Source organism: Piliocolobus tephrosceles, chromosome 13 (genome assembly GCF_002776525.5).
Source record: "Piliocolobus tephrosceles isolate RC106 chromosome 13, ASM277652v3, whole genome shotgun sequence".
Classification (NCBI taxonomy): domain Eukaryota; kingdom Metazoa; phylum Chordata; class Mammalia; order Primates; family Cercopithecidae; genus Piliocolobus; species Piliocolobus tephrosceles.
In genome coordinates this window covers 64,631,398-64,653,600 of record NC_045446.1, presented here as the reverse complement: position 1 = coordinate 64,653,600, position 22,203 = coordinate 64,631,398, and the positions used below count along the sequence as shown (strand labels likewise).

The 22,203-nt window shown below is 43.2% G+C and overlaps 2 pseudogenes across 1 annotated transcript; one reads left to right on the top strand and one right to left on the bottom strand.

Annotated features, from left to right (window-relative positions):
- The first annotated feature begins 2,957 nt into the window (after positions 1–2,957).
- LOC111540848 lies at positions 2,958–5,596 on the top strand (annotated as a pseudogene). Its single transcript, XR_002731104.2, has 2 exons — positions 2,958–3,006; positions 4,164–5,596. The product of XR_002731104.2 is annotated as a probable ribosome biogenesis protein RLP24 pseudogene (transcript).
- A 2,171-nt stretch (positions 5,597–7,767) lies between these two features.
- Positions 7,768–8,066, bottom strand: LOC111540849 (annotated as a pseudogene).
- Positions 8,067–22,203: the final 14,137 nt, after the last annotated feature.

Here is a 22,203-nt window from a genome sequence, read left to right as displayed (position 1 = left end):
TGAGGCCTCACTGTGTTGCCCAAGCTGGTCTCAAACTCCTGGGCTCAAGGGATCCTTCTGCCTCAGCCTCACAAAGTGCTGGGATTACAGGTGTGAGCCACCATGCCTGGCCTATGATGTTAATTTTAGTATTTTAATTAACCCAATATGCAAAAATATCAATATAAAGCAATATAAATGTTTTCTTGAGATATTTCACGTTCCTTTTCTCATGTTGAGTCTTCAAAATATAGTGTGTGTTTTATACTTACAGCACACCTCATTTTGGACTAGCCACATTTTAAAAGTGCTCATTGGTCACGTGAGGATGGTGCCTTAGACCTACCATTCTCACATGTAAAGTCCCTTTGAGTTCCCAAGGTTCTGTGGTCTCACTGGCTTCTAGGAAGAAAGGTAAATCCTCCTGCATCTGAGGTCTGATTTTTTTTAATGCAAATAATTTATATCAATTATTCAAGCTGAAAAGGACTTTAGAGGTTTATTCCTACCTCCTCATTGTAAAGAGATGAAAACAAGAATGAGGAAAAACCTCAAAGTCAAAGTAAATTAATGCCAAAGCCAGCACTGAGTCTTAGGTATAAGCCCCTTTCTCATGCTCTTTTCCTGCTGTGCACACTGATTTACAGCTTGGAACAATAAGGTTTAAGTGTCATGGACATTCCATCAATATTAGTTGATTGATGGTTTATCACCTGTAATTTGGTCCATATTCTTCCTGGGCCTTAGTTTCCCATCCACAGGGCCACTGCTGCTGTTGCAGGGGTGTGGGAGTGAGGAGTCATTGATAATTACTTTGAGTTATTATTGCCAAAAAGGAAAATAATTATTCCAGGAAAAGTGGAGTTAGATTCTCATAGATGGAAGGCCATGCACATTGTTTCTACCTATCTGATACTCAGCCTCCCTCTCTAGCAGCCCTAACAAATGACCATACAACTTGTTCTTGAATGCTTCCAGAGACTGGAAAAGAAATAGACATGTACTCAGCACTTATGTATAGTGCCACATACAGTCATACTGTGTTAGCCTCTTAAGTACATGCTCTCATTTGACAGCCTGTTCCATTCTTCTGGACCATAGAGAATCTGTACACAGTTGTAGTGGCTGATTTGCTTGACCTTCCTGAACCTCAGTTTCATTACATGAAACAAGGATGGTGGTAAGAATTAGATGACATAGTTATAGGTAAAGCATTGAGGGTAATGTTGACCCAGAGTAAAACTTCAGTAAATCTTAACATTATTATTATCATCGTCTGTCCTCCATGAGCCTTCTCCAGGGAAATTATCCCCAGATCCTTTGAGTTCCCCTCAAGGCAATAGGCTCCACAGGAGTAGAGCTGCTTCTGCCTTGTTTCCTTCTGCATCTCCAGCACGTAGTACTGGGCTTGACATACAGAAGGCTATTTGAACATATCGATTAAGGGGAATTGAACTGTTTAAACTCTTCTCCCAGCCTGCCCATCTGTCTGTGCACCAGCCCAAGCTCATGTGTGTCCCATTAGGTGCAGCACTCACGGCTGAGCACAGCAGTCTTGGTGTGGACAGACCAGCACAGAGTATAGGAAACTGTTGCTTCCTGTGCTGGACTTGGGGAACACAAACTGGCCCTCATGGTGCTGGCCTGCAGACATGTTCTTTTTGGCTTATGGGATTTTATATATGTGTGTATGTATCTGGTTAAGTTTAGCAATTGCCAACATTTAAAAAATGGGAAATTGTCATGTAAAAATTTGGTTTTCTGGCTTCTCATGAAAATTGGAGAGATCTGGAAACACTGGGCCATCTGCCTGACAATTGGAAGCACGTATGGTTTTTTTTGTTGTTGTTTTGTGTGTGTGTGTGATGGAGTCTCACTCTGTCGCCCTGGGTTCAAGCGATTCTCCTGCCTCAGCCTCTCAAGTAGCTGGGATTACAGGCATCTGCCACCATGCCCAGCTAATTTTTGTATTTTTAGTAGAGATGGGGTTTCACCATGTTGGCCAGGCTGGTCTTGAACTCCTGGCCTCAAGTGATCCCCCGCCTCAGCCTCCCAAAGTGCTGGGATTACAGATGTGAGCCACCATGCCCAGCCAGAAGCAGGTATGTTTTTAAAATTGCAATTTCCAGTTGGCTGCAGCACCTCTCCTCCCTTCTCCACTTGTTGACATTAGCTTCCTGGCCCCTGTAGGCATTTGAGTTGGTGACCCCTAATCTAGACATATGTGGACCCATCATAGTATTGGTTTTACACCATAGTCATGGGGAACCCTTTAAGAAAGGGCCATCACTTACTCATTCCTGTGTCCCTGGCCCCTGGCTCAGGGCCTGGCACAGAATAGACAGCAGAAAATGTATGATAGTTTTTAATCTTCACCAAATATTTCTGCCTCTCTGCTTTCTGGACACATGGCAGGATTGTGCTTTGTGGCCCCCACGTGGGTGAGTAGGGACAAGGTCAAATTCTTCTGGTTAATTTATGAATGGAGGTGGCATGTCACTTCTGAGCTGGAGCATTGACTAGCTGGTGCCAGGCCCTTCAGAGTTTCCCTCTGGAACAGTGACCAACAACGTTGAAGATGGTGGCTGCTTCCTGAGGGACTGCAATGATCAGAGCCCCCTGCTGATGATGGACATGCATTGGAGTTTAGCCACGTATATGTCACAGCACAACCTAGCCTGCTATAACTAACATAATTGTTTGTATCAATCAGAACTCTTATATTTGTAAGTGTAGAGAGCCGATTCTAACATGAGCCAAAAAAATAACAAGGGTGGGGGTTATTGGAAAAGGTACTAGAGTCTCATAGAATCCAAGAGTAAGGCAGCAGCTGGAGAACAGAACCAGAGTGGGAAGCCCTTTAGGAACTTAGGTAGTCTTTTCCCTCCCACTCTCTGTCATGTTTTGTGGCATGTGTTTGCTTCATTTTGTCTTGCTTCAGTTCCACTTTCTCTATTTCCCAGGCCACATGGTGGAACATGGCTGCTGCTGCTCCTGCCACTGCGGCTGCTATCCATGAATGTTGGGGTAGAATCAAAGTTTCTTGCTTGAGCAGCTGGGTGGATGGATGCTAAAGATACTGCTGGGATGGAGAACACCAGATAAGGACCAAGTTTGGAGAGGAAGATGATGAATTCAGTTTTTGATAAATCAAGTTTGAGATACTCATGGGAGAGGCAAGCAGAGAGAGCCAAGAGGCAATTGGGTCTGGAGAATGAGTGGGATGAGTGAAGGTTTAGGTGTAGAAGCTCTAAGAGAGGAGAGCAGAGGACTGATAAGTGTGAGACACAGGCTGTGTGAGGCACGGGCTGGCAAGGAGGAGTAGGCCAAGTAGACTGAGAAGTAGAGAATAAGTGGTGCAGGGGCACAGAATGGGACAACATGACTGTCTCATCCTCTGGCAGTCTCTTCCTCAGGCAACCCAGCAAGATAGGCAAGGTTATTTTATGGATGAGAAAACCAAGGCTCTGAGAGGTCAAGTGCCTTGTGAGAGAGGTCATGCTGTTGATAAGGGCAAGGTGAGTCTGGGATTCCAGTGTGGGCTCTGAAGGGTGAGTGAGGCAGGCCTGCAGGAGGAGCCCCCAGTAACAGGTGGTCAGTGGGTAGGCAAAGCGGGAGGATATAGAACAGGAGGCCAGAATTAGGCTGAGGTCTAGCTATGGCATCAGGTCAGGCTACTGCTGCGGGTTCCTGGCTCTCCTTCCTGCTTGGACAGATCCTACCTCCGGTGTCCCACTAGGGCCCTTCCTTAAGGAAGGAAGCTGAGCATATGAAGGAGGATATTTAACACCCTGACTTTCCTCCTTTGAAAAAGCCTCTTCTTGTTTGTTCAGAGTCTTTTCCTCAAAATAAACAGATTGTCCAGAGTCTGGTGAATGAGTGCTGAGGGTGAGGACGTGACCAACTGCAGTTACTAGTCCAGTGTCTTGTTTCCCTCTGAGGCTGGCAGGAAACTGAACAGAGCCAGCTCTGGCAGCATGACCAGGTATCAGGCACCTCGCTTTGTGTAAAAATCGCTCTCTGACAGTGTCTCCTTATGTTGTCCAGGCTGGTCTCGAACTCCTGGGCTCAAGAGATCCTCCTGTCTCAGCCTCCCGAAGTGCTAAGTAGGATTACAGGTGTGAGCCACCACACCCGGCTGTAAAAATGTACTTATTCTCCAGCCTCTTTTGTATAAATTGTAGTAAGGGATGGGAGTAATGATGTTATCTGTGAAAATAGCCACCATTTGCCCATAAGACAAAACTTGGGGCCCATCTACCCTGACCACATCATGATGTTCATCTGCAGCTGTTGCAAGGTGTTCAGATTGTGTAAATACAAATGGCATAAAAACTTTAAAAGAAGTGCAATTCTCGAAAATTGGACTAAAGCATTCTGTAAAGCAACGGATAATAATGAGCTTACAGTGGATAATTCATTTGAATTTGAAAAATACAGAAATGAGCCTGTCAAATACCAGCAAGAACTATGGAATAAAACTACTGATGCAATGAAGACAGTTGGAAAGATCAAACAAATGCCAAGCTAAATTTATAATGAATAAATTGAAGAAAAATAAAGGACTATAGAAAGCTCAGGACATCAAAGAAGTCAGGCAAAACTCATCTTATCTTGAACCTCTTTCAGGCAAAGGAAAGCAGCTGGAAGAGAAGATGATACAACCGTTACAACAGGATGCAGACATGAAAGAGGCTTCCTAAAAATCTCATTGTCTATAACCATTTCTATATTTACATTTGAAAATCTCCTTTGGAGACTTAGAACCTCTAAATTATTGACTTATTTTTTATATAAGATCACTCAAATGAAAGGTGATTAAAAATCATCTACGTTGCTGTCTACAAAACATCAGATAATATGGATGTTAGATTGCATCTCATTGTTAAGTCTTTACTGATAGATATGTTTGTAAATACAGAAATGAAATGTGGACATAAAATGGTTATGCTATTTGGTTAATGGTACTAGGCAACATTTCTGTAATTAATGACATTCAAAAATTTATGGCTAGTGATATATATAAAGTAAAATTTTCTTTGCAGTAAAATATGCCCTTTATTGTTATAGAAGGGAGGATATAAGGAACCAACAGTTTGTATGAAAATAGCTCAAATAGTATCTTTTATTTTGATTTTAATATTTCCTATTTTGGTTTATTAGCATCTTAGAACAAAATGGCCTTATATAATGAAGCCTAGTTAAGCTGTACTGTTTTGACCTGTTTTAATTGTTCTGACAGATAGTTGGGGATGAAAGCCGAATAGCATTTGCCTGAAATGACTGACACTGTATAATTTCTGCTTTGGCAATACTCAGTTCTGACTTGTGATTCCTGGTAGAACAGACTTTTTTTTTTTTGAGCCTAGCAATGCTCTAGAAGCAGATGTTATCTCAGCGCCTTTTAAAATTTGTTGTATGGTTTTCTTTTAAAAAACCACACAATAATTTTGGAAAACAATGTATGGGTAGAACATCTGTTATTTGCACGCAAAACCACTTCTAATGGGTACAAAGTTAAATTAGGAGGAATACGTTCGGATGTCCTATTGCACAGTAGGGTGACTATAGTTAATGTATTGAATGTTCTTGCTACAAATAAATGATAAATGTTTAAGTTGATGGGTGTGCTAATTACAGTCTTGCTACAAATAAATGATAAATGTTTGAGTTGATGGGTGTGCTAATTACACTGATTTGATTGATACACATTGTATGTGAAACAGTACATATGCCATAAATATTTACAATTATATTTCAGTTTAACTTTTTAAAAAACATTTCTAATGTAAAAAGTATCTCTCAAACTGTAGGTTAACTTCTTGATTTATATTTAAATATGAATCTTAAGCAAAATAGTGAAAATAACCATCTTGATTTAGTGTTTTTGTCCCATATGTGAATTGTATATACTTAGAGGACAATAAAATCAACTGAACTGTAAGCTTAGAATAGGACTGAGGGGTGATTTTGCACAGCACCTTTACGAATGGTACATTGTTACATTGATGCTTCAAAACTCTCTCTCTCTCTTTCTCTCTCTCTCTCTCAGTAAATGGCCAAAGGGATTAGTACTTTACCTTTGGAGGTCCTCAAAGCATTATTTGGAGTTGATAATACTTCAGCTAGAACCAAGTAGAATCTGTTTTTTTTCTGAAGATTATCGGTAGCATAAATGTGATTATAAACAAAGTACACTTAAGATGTATATATGCAATGACTGCTATTTATACAAAATTTAAATCTGCAAATGGAAACAACATGCTTATGGGTTATTAAAATTGTCTAAAGTCTTCGGTTCTTTATAGTACACGTGTTGATTTACAAATAAATGATTTATTCAGTGATTTTTAAAAAGTATCTCTCTGAAAACTCCCATGGAAACCAGATTTTTGTAATCTAAATCTGATTTTTTTTTTTACCAAATTGTCACTTACTGTACATATTATCAAACCACTTTATAATATCTGTAAAGTTAAAAAATACTTGTACTCCCACCTAACACAATCTTTTTCACTTACGTGTGTTTTCAGTATTTGATCATGAGCAGACATATTTTTATATACTTCTAATATGTGAACAAAATTTTGTATACTTTTTTGTCATCTTTGATTTTGTTTTTAATTCAGTCTTATGATCACACATAATTTTTAAATTTGTATATATCTCCTCTACTTTAATCCTTTTAAGTTGGCAAAAGCACCATTCCCAATCACAAATACACAGGAGTTCTACAGTTTTATGTTTTTGAATGGCTGTTTAAAGACAATCCTAAATTACAACTTAGTCTGACTTAGATTGTAAAGAATTCAAGAGTGAAGTTTAACTTGCTACTATTTTTAAAGCATTTGACCTTATAGATAATCTATAAAATGTGAGAAGTGTTAATCCTTATTTGATATTACACATAAGCCACACTAAAATGCCTTTCAATAAATAAAAGGAACCATTTTAGATACAGGGAATTCAAATTAGATTGGCATAGTTAAGGCCAAAAATTTAAAGTGTACATTGCTACCTTATCGTCAACCCTTGCCTTTAAGAAGTGACGAACACAAAACACAGGTGAAACCTTGCTTGGTTCTGAGACAGGGAAGGAATTTCCCCAGTATTTAAATATATTCACATATCCAGTTATATTAATCTAAATATAAAACCGATCTCCAATAAGTTTTGTTTTGTTTTTTTGAGATGGAGTCTTGCTCTGTTGCCCAGGCTGGAGTGTAGTGGTGTGATCTCAGCTCACTGCAACCTCTGCCTCCTGGGTTCAAGGGATTCCTCTGCCTCAGCCTCCTGAGTAGAGTAGCTGGGACTACAGGCATGAGCCAACATGCCTGGCTAATTTTTGTATTTTTAGTAGAGATGGGGTTTCACCATGTTGGCCAGGCTGGTCTTGAACTCCTGACCTCAAGTGATCTGCCCACCTCAGCCTCCCAAAGTGCTGCAATTACAGGTGTGAGCCACCACACCTGGCCCAATCTCCAATAAGTTTTAAGATAGCATTCACCATCTTTGGAAAGTTGAACGTTACTAACAAAGTCTAATATCTTTAAAGGGGTAAACAGTGATAGCATTTACTGAATCACAATTACTATTAAAATTCAAAAAACTAAACATATTCATTTAACTATAACCCAGGGTTTAGTTTTAAATCAGGACTGCCCAACAAAATATTCTGTCAGTCATTCATGATCTGAATTCTGATGTATGAGAGCTATCAAATTATGGTACACATAAAAAAGTCATGAGACATTTCTGTTTTGTAATAAATAAGGCAGTGGCCAATTATTACTCATTGGTAGCTTTTTTGAGATAAGCTATCAAGTCTGTCCTTTCTGCCTTCTTCTTAATGTGGGCAAAGATCATTTTTGTTCCAGGGATGTACTTCTAGGGATTCTCCAAATGCTCCATCAGGGTATCCTCTCCCCAGGTGATGCCTTTGTTCTTATTGGCATCTATGTAAGAGAATCCAGTGGCCTGGACAGGTGGAGGTTAGGCCCAGTTTTGTCCTTGCCTTTGTTTTCCATGGTGTAGCACTGGGCACACTTCTCAATACAAATCCTCTTGCCTTTCTCAATATCACCCATATTTAATTCTCTCTTTTGTTGCTGGCGCTAGGAACGTTCCCATTCGGAAGCTGGACGTACCGCTCTGTATACTCTTTTTTTTTTTTTTTTTTTTTGAGATGAAGTCTCTGTCTTCTGTCACCAGGCTGGAGTTCAGTGGCCCGATCTCGGCTCACTGCAAGCTCCGCCTCCTGGGTTCACGCCAATCTCCTGCCTCAGCCTCCCGAGTAGCTGGGACTACCTGGGACTACAGGCGCCCGCCAGCATGTCCGGCTAATTTTTTTGTATTTTTACAAAATACAAAAAGTAGAGACGGGGTTTCACAATGTTAGCCAGGATGGTCTTGATCTCCTGACCTCATGATCCGCCCGCCTTGGCCTCCCAAAGTGCTGGGGTTGCAGGCGTGAGCCACCGCGTCTGGCCCTCTCTGTGTACTCTTTTAAACCAAATATCATACTACATTTTCCCACACTGCTAGTCTTCATAACTGTATTTTTGAATGCCTTAATTTTATTTTTTAACTTTGATCAATTTTTAATAGAGATAATCCATACATATGGAATAAAATGTAAAAGGTTCAGAACAGTGGCATTGAAATGTAAGTCTTGCTCCTCCCCTTCTCCCCTGTAAACCCAGATCCCTTCCCTGGAGGCCTACATAATGAAAAGTGTCTTATTTATGTACTTCAGAGTTATTTTATACATATATAAGCACACATGACTATACTCATTCTTTTTTATATAGTAGCATACCCTAGGCACAGTCTTGCACTTGGGTGATTGTTTCAGACCAGTTTATAAAAGGCATCCTCATTCTTTTTAGTGACTATGTAGTATTCCATTGAATGATTTACCATGACTTATTTAGTCTCTATTGAGGACATTTAGGTTATTACTAATCTTAGGCTTTTACAAACAAAGCTATAATGAGAATTCGTGTGTGTGTATGTCTGTGTGTGTTTCACACATGGTGAGTACAGAAGCTGCATTTCTAGAAATGGTTTTCTGAGTCAGGATATGTGTATTTTAAATTTAGTGGACATTGTCATAATTGCCTTCCATAAAAGTTATACCAATCTATACTCCTGTCAGCAATGTAATGATGTAATGCCTGAATTTTAAATTTCCAGCACTGTAGAATGCTTTTTCTTTTTTTTTAAGGCAAGTTTTGGAGCAGGAGTGAAAGTTAAAAAGCTTTAGAGCAGGAACGAAAGGAAGGAAAGTACACTTGGAAGAGGGCCAAGTGGACGACTTGAAAGACAAGTGTCTTTTTTCTATTTTTAAAGCCTTTTTTTGTTGTTGAAACAGGGTCTCATTCTGTTACCCAAGCTGGAGTGCAGCAGTATGATAATGGCTCACTGCAGCCTTGACCTTCTGGGTTAAAGTGATCTTCCCACCTCAGCCTCCTGAGTAGCTAGGATTAGCTAGGCATGTGCCACCACGCCTAGCTCATTTTTTTCTTTTTTCCCCAAAGTAGAGATGAGATCTGGCTATTTTGCCCAGGCTGGTCTTGAACTCCTGGCCTAAAGCAATCCTCTTTCCTCCACCTCCGAAAGCGCTGGGATTACAGGTTTTGTGTTTGGCCTTAAAGCTTTTTATTATAAAATATCTTAAACACACAGTAATGAACCATCATGCAGCTAAAGCCATCCTCAACTCATAATGGCCAGATAAGTTTGTCTAAACTGGTACCCTTTTCCTGTCTCCCCCTGGATTATTGTGAAGCAAATAACAAATATCATACTATTTCATTCATAAATATTTCAGTATGTATTCCCAAAAGATAAATACTCTTGGCTAGGCATGGTGGCTCATGCCTGTAATCCTAGCACTTTGGGAGGCCAAGGTGGGTGGATCGCTTCAGCTTAGGAGTTTGACACCAAACTGGGCAACATGGTGAAACCTCATCTGTACAAAAAAATACAAAAATTAGCCAGGCATAGTGGTGCACACCTGTAGCTCCAGCTAATTGGGAGGCTGAGGTGGGAGGATCACTTGAACCCATGAGGTCAAGGCTACAGTGAGCCGAGATTGCACTGCTGCCCTCCAGCCTGGGCGACAGAGTCAGACCCTGTCTCAGAAACAAAAAAAACCTGACTCTTTTTAAACTCTTTAACCATAACATTATCACCATATGTAGAAAATACTTCTTCAATATCAACAAATATTCAGCTAACGTTCACATTTCTCCAGTTGCTTTTTTCTTTACTTTTAGTTGTTTTATTCAAATCAGGATCCAAACAAGATCTAGACACTGTATTTGGTTCATGTGTCTCGCAAATGTCTCTTAAGTCTTTGTTTATCTGTAAGTTCCCCTCCATCTTTTTGTCTTTGCCCCTCTTGTTATTTGAGGAAACAGATGTTTGTCCTGTCAAGTTTTCCACAGTCTGGATTTTGTTCATTGTGTCCTCCTGGTATCATTTCACATGTCTCTCTATCTCTTCTATTTCCTGAACATTGAAAGGTAGCTCCTGAGGCTTGGTCTCATTCAGGTATGATTTTTTTTTTTTTTGCGTGTCTGCTGCTAGATGGTAGTGTGTTCTTACAGCAAGAGGGATGCAATCTCAGGCTTTTTTTCTCTCTTTTTTGTAATGATCATTTCTTAGATGCATTATCTTATTAGATGCTATCATTCCTCCTTCACTTACCAGATGGAATCTTTTTTTTCAGAGATAGGGTCTCACTTTGTCACCCAGGCTGGAGTGCAGTGACGCAATCACGGCTCACTGTATCACTGCAGCCTTGACTTCCTGGGCTCAGGTGATTCTCCCACTTCAGCCTCCCAAGTGGCTGGGACTATAGGCATGCGCTGCTATGCCCAGCTAGTTTTTGTATTTTTTATAGAGACAGGGTCTTGCCATGTCAAGGCTGGTCTTAAACTCCTGGGCTCAAACGATCCACCCACTTCAGCCTCCCAAAGTGCTGGGATCACAGGCGTGAGTCACCTCACCTGGCCGGAATAGTTCTACAGGATCAACAAGATGCGCTCAAAAGAACTCATCATGACCAGCAGCAGCAGCAGTGTTGTTATTAGCATTTTATTCATTTTTTAGTTTTGTTCATATTCAGTAAGTTTGTACTGAATAAAAATTGCTTATATAAAAGATTTGCTTTTATAGTTATATACATTGGAGTTTATATTGAGTTTAAATTTTAACATATTTAGATTAAGTCAACATTGAGTAACCCAATGATTTTTTTTTTTCCTTTCAAAGGGTGGTCTGTACATTATTCTAGTTCAAGAGACACTGGTACCAGGCCATAGTGTTACGTTTAAAAAATTTCTCTAAACCGTGAGCTTTTCTACTGTGAGCCAGAGATTGTTTCTTTTTTATTTTTGTTTTTGTCTTACTATCCCAGTACCTGACATACAGAAGGAAGCAGAGCTTTAATGGCTTGCCTTATTGTGAGGAATTCCCTGCAGCCTCCACGTTGGTCCTCTTTGTTGATAAACATCAACATCCAGTCTGTTAAAAATTGTGCTTTTCAATGGCAATTTCACTATTTAACATGGCTCCCAATAGTAGTGCTGAAATGCTGTCTGGTATTTCTAAGCACAAGAAAACTATAATGGGCCTTATGGAAAAGATACACATGTTACATAAGCTTTGTTCAGGCACGACTCATAATGCAGTTGGCTGTGAGTTCAGTGTTAATGAATCAACAATATATTTGAAATAAGATGTTTCTAAATGGAAACACACATAAAACAAGGATATGCATTTTTCAATTAATGAAAATAGGCCAGGCATGGTGGCTCATGCCTGTAATCCCAGCACTTTGGGAGGCTAAGGCAGGCGGATCATTTGAGGCCAGGAATTCGAGACCAGCTTGGCCAATATGTTGAAACCTCATCTCTACTAAAAATACAAAAATTAGTTGGGTGTGGTGGTGTGCACCTGTAATCCCAACTACTCGGTGGGCTGAGGTGGGAGAATCGCTTGAACCTGGGAGGCGGAGGTTGCAGTGAGCTGAGATGGCACCACTGCACTCCAACCTGGGCAACACAGTAAGACTCCATCTCAAAAAGAAAAAAGAAAATGTTGTGACCAGAGACAAACAGGAACCTAACTCTTTATTTCCTCTAGGAGCCATGGTTCAGTGTTCATGATTTCAACAACTTTATAGAACATAACTACCATAAAGTCAAAATAATACTACATAATGTGGAATTTATAGCAGATATGAATGTAAAGTATATAACCATGAAGATAGCAGGGTGGTATTCAGACATATATTGTTTTAAGGCAGGGCACAGTGGCTCACGCCTGTAATCCCAGCACTTTGGGAGGCCGAGGTGGGTGTATCACTTGAGGTCAGGAGTTTGAGAATAGCCTGGCTAACCCTGTCTCTACTAAAAATATAAAAATTAGCCGGGAGTGGTGGCACGCGCCTGTAGTCCCAGCTACTCGGGAGGCTGAGGCAGGAAAATCTCTTGAACCCAGGAGGTAGAGGTTGTAGTGAGCCGAGATCGCGCCACTGCACTATAGCCTGGGTGACAGAGCAAAACTGTCTCATTAAAAAAAAAAAAAAAAAAAAAAAAAAAAAAGAAGTTATAAGTATACTGTTTTAAGATTCTTTTTTTCTTTTTTTTTGAGATGGAGTCTTGCTCTGTCACCCAGGCTGAAGTGCAGTGGTACGATCTTGGCTCATTGTGACCTCTGCCTCCCTGGTTCAAGTCATTCTTCTGTCTCAGCCTACCACGTAGCTGGGACTACAGGCACCTGCCACCACGCCCGGCTAATTTTTGTATTTTTAGTAGAGATCGGGTATCACCATATTGGCCAGGCTGGCCTCAAACTCCTGACCTTGTGATCAGCCCTCCTCGGCCTCCCAAAGTGCTGGGATTACAGGTGTGAGCCACCACGCCCGACCAAGATTCTTATATTCCTAAATACTGGAGTATTTTTGGCAGGCAAGTAATGATAAAAAGAGGATGCATATGCATCTATACAGCAACCACCAAAAATAAGACAAATGGACATAGGCAGAAATTCAATAGTGGTGACACAAATTAAATTATTAATGATAATTCACATAGGAGATAAAATTGAATAAAAATAATTTTCCAACTAAAGGTAGAGAAATGAAAATCTGAAAACAGAAATAGAAATCAAACACCATGATAGACAAATCCAAACATACTAATTTAATGTAAATGGATTAAATACTCTCATTAAAAGGCAGCATTTGTTGACCTTTTATAAATGCAAGCAATTCTATGTTATTATCAAAAAACATACTTTAACATTAAAAGACATAGACAATTTGAAAATAAAGTGATAAAAAAGAAAAAATACATATCCAGTCTGTTAAGTGGTTGTCCCAGCCCTGCTCACACATCTCCCCAGACACAGAGCACTTACTGTCTCCTGAGGCAGCCTTCCATTCTTGGATAGTTCTGATTGTTAGAAAGTTACTCCTCAAAGCTAAAATGCCACCAACATTGTCATAATTCTGTCCCCCCTGCACTAAGAGGACTTCCCTGGCCACACGCTACATCCCTTTCTAGTGGTACTGACCACACTCTATTAGAGTTCCTTGTTTCTGTGCCTGATCCCATCCAGACTGTGGGCTCCCCAGGCAGGGACTATAGCTGTGTCATCTGTGGCCTTTTCAGCCCCTGGTCCCGGGCCTTCCACAGAGGAGATGCCCAGAAACAGTCTGTGGAATCAGAGAATGGATTGTCTCAGAAGTGGTCTCTCTTCTTCAAGTTAAACATTCCTTATTCTTCTTATGTTCTTCATGGCTTCCAGACCCCACACCACTGCCCTCATCTCCATAGACTCCAATTGGCCAATGTGCCCTTAATCTATGCAGCTTGGAGTTGAAGACAACATGTATGGTATGGAATGGCCAGGTTCAAGCCTGTGCTGGACCCTGAGGACAAAGATGGATCCAACTTGGTCCATCTTCAAGGAGTTCACCGCCTTGTAGAGAAGATACACCTGTAAACAAACACATGCAGTAAAGTGTTTCACACACTGAGAGAAGCTTGCATAGGGAACCGTGGGGACATAAAAGAAGTACTAAGTCTTAAAAGGGAGGATGAGGACAGGAAAGGCTCAAAGTGACACTGAATTAGTGAGGACTTCAGGTTGTAGGTAACAGGAAACCCAGCTCAAACTAGCTCAAGTGAAAAGAGAATATTTTAGATCTCATAAATGAAAAGTCTGTGGATAGACTTCAGGCACAGATTGATCCAGAGACTCAAACAATGGCATCAGGACTTGGTTTTTCTTCCTCTATCCCTTAGCTCTGCTGACCTCAGAATTGGCTTCACTCTGTCCTGTGTGGTGCCAAAGATGGTTGTTGGTCACACCACACTTAGATTCTATAGCTTAGCTACCCCTACTTTCGTATACATTCAGCCTAAGGCCCAGGAAGGATTCTGGATAAATCACTGCTCCAAGGAGGGTCATGACCCCCTTGGAACCAACAGATGGGGCTTAGCCCCACCTCAACTATATGGGCTGAGAGCAAGGGAGGGAAGGGTGACTCCCCAAAAGGAAGAGAGAGGTTCCGTTCCCAAAAGAAGGAATTCTGGGAAGGCCAAGAAAGACATCAGACGTCCACGATGGCCTCAGAAGATAAGTAAAGAATTTTTTGGATAGATAAGAAGACATGGTGTGTTCCAGGCAGAATAAGAAGCATGAGAGTCTCTGAGATGTGAAGCTGTTCTGGGGAACTCAAGTGCCTGTTTGCTCCAGACTACAGCAGGTGCTTTAGGTGCCCCATGTATATTTGTCTGGCCCTTCCATTTCAGTGCCAATTCAAATGTCTGTTGGAAATAGACATTTCAGGCTGGGTGCAGTGGCACACTCCTGTAATACCAGCACTTTGGGAGGCCAAGGCAGGAAGATCACTTGAGCTCAGGAGTTCAAGACCAACCTGGGCAATGTGGCAAAAACCTGTCTTTACAAAAAATGCAAAAATTAGCCAGGCATGGTGGCATGCACCTGTAGTCCCAGCTACCTGGGAGGCTGAGGCGAAAAGATTGCTTGAGTCCAGGAAGTGAAGGCTGCAATGAGCCAAGATCATCACCACTGCACTCCAGCCTGGAGCCAGGGTGACAGAGTGAGCACCTGTCAAAAAACAAAAAAAAAAAGAGGAAGAAGAAGAAGAAGGAGAAGGAGAAGGAGAAGGAGAAGGAGAAGGAGAAGGAGGAGAAGGAGAAGGAGAAGGAGAAGAAGAGAAATAGACATTTCAGTGTCTATTTCTACCTGCCAGCATCTGCACATTTTGTCTCAGGACTTTTGGAGGGAACAGGGCTATCAACCCATGTATCAGGCTAGACATGCTGGAGAATTCATGTCCCTCGAGCAGCCCTCGGCCAATGACTGACTCCCCTAACCCCCTTGCCTCTAATGAGAGGTAACTCTGGATGTGTTCTACCCAGGCCTCTAGGGTTCCCTAGCAGGGCTAAGCTTGCTAAAGGTACACCTTATTAAAGGTTCCGTTCACTCCTGTGTTACTTTCCTACTCTCCTAATTGTGTTTCCCAGGATCACGTCACACATGAACCACTTGTACTCAAATCCGTGTCCCAGGGCCTGCTTCTGGGAGAATCCAAAATAGCCTCAAACACATTCTTCTAAAAATAAAGCTTAAGTCAGTGTCAACACTTTTTTTGCTTTGTTTTACTGCCACACTGTCCTATTTACTTAGGTGGGATAACAAATATGCATAACATCTGAGGTACAGCCCCTCCTTCCAGGATCTCCTGGTCTGAGGGGAAGGCAATAATAAGCATTTCATGTGCCTTCTCGGCCACGAATCCATTTGCTCCTTGGAAACCTGCAAGGTTTGCAGGACCAAGATTCTTGTGTAAGTGAGGAACACAGAGGCTCAAAGTGAGGCAGTGACTTGGCCCAGGGTCCCAGAGCCGATGATCCCTGGCTGACCCCTTTCTTGGCTTGTGCCTGTGTCAGCACCATCCAGGTGGTCTCTTATCACTAAGAATAATTAGGGAATCCCTCCTTTCTCTGTGGGTTCAGCCAGAGCGCCAGTAAAGACACCCACATCTGTTGCTTGTTTTCTAAACATTGATAACTTTGGAGGTAGAAGATTAGAAGCACCAAAAAACAAACAGCACTCTGATCCCCCCAGGGGCTGCTTCACCTATTGCTCCCTCTTGGACTAGGGGCTCTCCCAGTGAGAGACAGTTTTCCATGCAGTCAGGGCCATTCTTCCCAAGAACAGGGACTTACACAAGGATGATACATATGAAAAAGGGGAGACTCGTGGGATGGGAGCAGTCAGGGGACACAGACAAAGGCATCTAATTTAGGGCAGGGGAGATTTCCAGGAGGAAGTAGCATCTAAGGGTGAGTTAGCCTGCCCCAGGAGGAAGGGTGTTCCAGGCAGAGAGAGCAGCATAAGCAAAGGCCTGAAGATGACAGAGAGCATGTGAGTATTTGAAGAACTGAGATTGTCCCCTCCTGCTCCTTTCTGGGGTGAAAACCCAAGCTTGCATCCTCCACCCGCATTCCTTAGTTCTCCTACTCCTTCCTCCTACCCCTTGCCTGGAGCAGGCTGAAAAGGAACAGGGGAGGACCCTACCCATCTGACAGATGCACTGCCTGTGCTGGATGCTTCCACTTGTCCTGCGCGGGCTCACCACTCTTCTCCACCCACAGTAGGCTGCCTGACTCTGGAGCTTCAGTCTGGGTTGAGCCAACAGGAGGCAGTGGTAGAAGACCGCAGGATGGGAGGGGAGACAGGGAAATGTGCTTGTTCCCCTGGCTCTCTCCCTATGAGAGGTTAGCCTCTACCAAAGGCCACAGCTCCAGTCCTGATGCCCTCCCCTCCACTGCCCTCTCTGAGTTCCAGTAATAACCCCTTCCTCCCCTTGCCCTGTCAGCCCAGGTAGTTTCCATCCTCACTGTTGCTAGCCAGACATACTGCACTATTTCGTCTTGATTTTCTAAACCCTCACCACACTCTAAATTACCCATTTTCAGGGTGCCATCTGTTTCCTACCTGGACCCTGGTGACGCACAGCCCTAATCCACAGTTTAGAGGATGGACAGGGTGTGCTAAGCCCTGCAAAATGCTGGAAACCTGGGAGGAGTTATTGAGTTATTGGTATTCAGCTCAATTCCACCTCACTTGCCTATGCTTTTTTTTTTTTTTCCGAGACAGAGCCTCGCTCTGTCACTTAGGCTGGAGTGCAATGGCGTGACCTCAGCTCACTGCTACCTCTGCTTCCTGGGTTTGAGCAATTTTTTTGCCTCAGCCTCCCAAGTAGCTGGGATTACAGGTGCCCGCCACCACGCCTAGCTAATTTTTTGTATTATTAATAGAGATAGGTTTCACCATGTTGGCCAGACTGGTCCTGAACTCCTGACCTCAGGTAATCCACCCACCTCAGCCTCCCAAAGTGCCGGGATTACAGGCATGAGCCACTGTGCTGGGCCCCTCACTTGCCTCTCGCCAATCCAACTCATGAGGGTCCAGAGCTGTTCTAAGCACAGTATTTGCAGCAAATAACAAATCCACAAGGATGTATTACTGACCCTGTTTTCAGAAGAGGAAACTGAGTTTCAGAAGAAGAAATTGCCCAAATTCATGAAGTCAATTAGAGGCAAGTCCACTGTTTGGACCCAGCCTAGACTCCAAAGGACCAAATGAGACAGCAAGTGTGAAGATGCTTTTGCGACTATGAAGAGCCACCATACCTGTCTGAGCTAAGAACTGTGGTGTGATGCCTGTCCCTCCCCACAAGGCTGAGTCTTGAAGAAGGTCAGATCTGGTAGGAACCCTAGAGATCAGACAGTCTCACACCATCCTGTGCAGAGAGGGAAACAGGTCCAGAGAGGACATGTAGTTCCGCCAAAGATGAATATTTGCTGTTGGAATCAGAATGAGAATCCAGAATGCACATGTTCAGACACCTCATAAACACATCAGCGAGAAGGACGTAGCACTCCCCTTAGAGAGGGATTTGGAAGAGAGAGAAGAAGAGGGGATAGAGAAGAGGAAACGAGCTGATTTCTGGGCTGTAGCATTTCAGATTTGGGGAATGCAAGGGATTAAGGACCAAACTGATAAGCCAGGAGGAGATAAGACCCTGGAGGCACAGACACGGGCTCCGTGTGAGTAATGAAATAAAGTAACTTGATGTGACTGTTAAACTTCCTCTGTGAGTCACATTGCATTTCCCCCCGGTGACCCAGGCTTCTGAAACTGTTGACAGGTACCATCCACTCACTCTACCTCTCAACATTTTCCCCTCACTTCCTAGACCTTGAGTTAGAAACCTCAAATATATCAGAGTCATCTGGTTAGGTGCACTGAAAAGTCAAGATGTAACTCAAGGGATACCATGGTGGAAAAGACACAACTGGTCTCTGTTCTCATAGTGCTTCCAGTCCAATGGGAAAGGCAGGCCCCAAACAGACAAACAGAAGATTGGGTTGAGTTCTATGAAGAAAACAAACAGGGAACTGGGTGGATGATGGTGCCATTGACTGAGACATAGAAGATTGAAAGGGAAAGAAGTCAAGAGTTCCAGTCCCCACGTTATCCAAACAGAGACATCAAGGAGGTTGTTGGATATGGGAGTTTGATGCTCAGAGGAAAGTTTTGGCCCACAGGTTGAAAAAGTCTCCTACTGACCTTTGAGGCTCTCTCAGGTTCTATCTCTTCTTGGAAGCTTTCTCTGATAACATAATTCCTAGGGGTCTTCACTCTCATGACCGTTATTCACTCACTCATTCTCCTCTGTGCTAGGCTTGGTGCTGGGAATGGCTTGGTGCCCTCGATGAATTTATATTCTAGGTGTGGAGTCAACCGATAGAGGAGACAATTGTAACACAGAATGGTAAATGCTGTGTGAGAGGAAAGCCCAAGGGGCTGTAGGAGCAGAGAAAGTGGGCCTCTGTGCCAGTCAGGTCCTGCAGGAAGAAGATGGCTATCTCATATGGATAATTCAAGAAGGCTCTATTCAGAGATGTGCAGAGAGTGGGGAAACCACAGGGGTTGTGAGATAGCCTGGAGCTGAAAGCACTTGGGCATCACTACCACCCCTAGGCCTGAAGAGGAAAGAGAAGGAGGTGGTTACAGGAATCTAGACTCAGGGAGAGCTCTAAGAGAGGGCTGAGGGCAGAGGGAGCTGTGAGCCTCAGGTGAAGATGCAGCAAGAACAACAACAAAAGACTTTGTTTTTTTAAGTAAGTGAAATATATCAGAATCATCCGGTAAGGTGTTACTGAAAAGTGAGGCAGGGGATGGAGGTAGGGAGACAGGAGAAAGGAGGAATTAGCATTTATAAACTGGATGCTCAGGGAAGGCCTCACCAAGAAGGTGACATTTAAGCCAAGACTTGTTTGCAGCATATCTCTAGGTGAGTCTTCCCCTTATCCCTTCAATCAGCTCATCCTACCCTCAAACACCATCCACCCCACTCCCCCATCTTCCCCATCCCAGGGTCAGGGCCATGTCTCCAATGTCTTTGGATTAGGGAGCTCCTTGAAGTTCCTGTCAGACTAGAGATCCCCAGGGACAGGAACTCTGTTTCCTCCTGCTCTTTCTCATCCAATGACAATAGAAGCTGCCATTATTAAGCCTATGCCTCATGCTAGGCCCGGCTCTAGGCATATTATACACATCACTTCATCTAAGCCTCCTGGCAAGGCTCCGGGGCACAGCTGGGGAACATGAGGTAGCTCAGCCCCCTTTCCAAGGCCCAGCTGCTTTCCCTGACATGGTTCTTGCTTTATCCTCACCCCAGAGAAGGGGGAGTAAAGGATAGACCTTAAATTCTACTTTTTTTTTTCTTTGAGATGGAGTCTCGCTCTGTCACCCAGGCTAGAGTGCAGTGGTGCAATCTTGGCTCACTGCAACCTCTGCCTCCTGGGTTCAGGCGATTCTTCTGCCTCAGCCTCCTGAGTAGCTGGGATTATAGGTGCATGCCACCACGCTCAGCTAATTTTTTTTGTATCTTTAGTAGAGGTGGGGTTTCACCATATTTACCAGGCTGGTCTTGAACTCCTAACCTCATGATCCGCCCACCTCCCAAAGTGCTGGGATTACAGACATGAGCCCGACAATTTTTTTTTCTTGAGATAGGGTCTCACTTTGTTGTCCAGGCTGTAGTGAGTGCAGTGGCACAATCTCGGCTCACTGCAGCCTCGACCTTCTGGGCTCAAGCAATCCTCCCACCTCAGCCTCTCAAGTAGCTGGTACTATAGGCACATGGCATCATGCCCAGCTAATTTTTGTATTGTTTGTAGAAATGAGGTCTCACTATGTTACCCAGGTTGGTCTTGAACTTCTAGGCTCAAGTGATCCACCCACCTTGGCCTCCCAAAGTGCTGGGATTACAGGCAGGAGCCACTGCTCCTGGCCGACCTTAAATTCTTGAAGGCCTGTAAAAGGGAACACAGATCAGACTTCTATTTTATGTCTCCAATGGGTGCAAGGACCAAAGGGTAGAAGTCAACAAGAGGCAGTTTTTGTTAAAATGTGAGAATATCCTAACAATCCGAGCTGTCTGGCAGTGAGCTTGCAGGCAGTGAGCTCCCTAGAGGTGTGCAAGAGAAGCTGGATAGCCTAATGTCAAAAATGAAATAGAGGTGGGGTGTGATGGCTCACGCCTGTAATCCCAACACTTTGGGAGGCCAAGACAGGCAGATTACTTGAGGTCAAGAGTTCGAGACCAGCCTGGCTAACATGGCAAAACCCCATCTCTACTAAAAGCACAAATATTATCTGGGTGTTTTGGCACACCTATAATTCCAGCTACTCAGGAGGCTGAGGCACAAGAATTGCTTGAACCTGGGAGGCAGAGGTTGCAGTGAGCCGAGATCGCACACTGCACTCCAGCCTGGGTGATATGTTTCCAAAAATAAAGAAATGGGAGGATCTGTTAGGCTCATGAGGGATTTGACTAGGAAACTTGTGAGAATTCTTCCAATTTACATTCTAGAATCCTAAGATATGATTCTAAGACTTTGGTTCTAAGATTTTATTAGAAGAAAAGACAATCCCTATCTTCAAAGAACTCACAACCTAGCAGATGAGGTGGACAAATGGTTTCTTTCTATAACTGTCATAAACAGTCCTACAGAGTAAATGCAAGGCCATGGGCAGGATCTGAGAAGGAACCCTGACCAAGCCAGGACTGCATGGCTAGTCTCAAGAACCATCTGCATCAGAGTCATTTGGAAATCTTGTTTAAAAATGCTGATTTCTGGGCTCCACTCCAGATTTCCTGAATTAGAACCTCTGGAGTGAAGCCCAAAAGTCTACTCAGTAAAACAAACTCCCATGGGGATTCTTACGCAGATTGAAAACTGAGGCTGCAGGACAGGCACAGTGGTTCATGCCTGTAATCCTGGCACTTTGGGAGGTGGAGGTGGGCAGGTCACTTGAGCCCAGGAGTTCGAGATTAGCCTGGGCAACATGAAAAAACCCAGTCTCTCTAAAATACAAAAATTAGCCAGGCATGGTGGTGTGTCCCAGCTACTCAGGAGGCTGAGGGAGGAGGATCACCTGAGCCCAGGAGTTCAAGGCTGCTGTGAGCCATAATCACTCCACTGTACTCCAGTCTGGGTGACACAGTGAGATCCTGTCTCAAAAAAGAAAAGAAAAGAAAAGAAAAAAGAAAAGAAAAGAAAACAATAGAAAGAAAAAGGAAAAATGAGATTGCAAGCTTAGGTGATAAGGATGACTTTTCTAAGAGGCGATCTCCAGACTGAGAAAAAGGAATAGTTGGGTCAAAACAAGGTGGGTACAATATGCCTTCGATATATTCTGAGATTCTGTAATTGAGAGTATGTGCCTCAGATATCCTGGAGCAGACCTTTGCAAGGGAGTGAGAGAGCTGGCCTGAGGCTGTTATTAATTATTCTGAGGCAGTGAGCTGGTAAAAGGGTGCTCCACAGGGTCCCTGGGAGAAATTCTCTGGAACTGTTCCTTCCTCTGCCACTAGCCTCCTGGCTTTTATTCCCCGGCTGCCCCAGTTCTCTGAAGCCTGCAATGTCACCAGCGAGGAAACAACAGTTTGAGTGAGGGCATGGTGGTGGAAAATAAACTGTTGTGGGACAGAGATGAGTAAGGTGTGGCTGAACACAAGTTGGTCAGGCACTGTCAGGAAGTTTTGAGGCTTGATGGAGGAAACACCTGCTGGTGCTACTCAGAGAGAGAGGGGTGTGT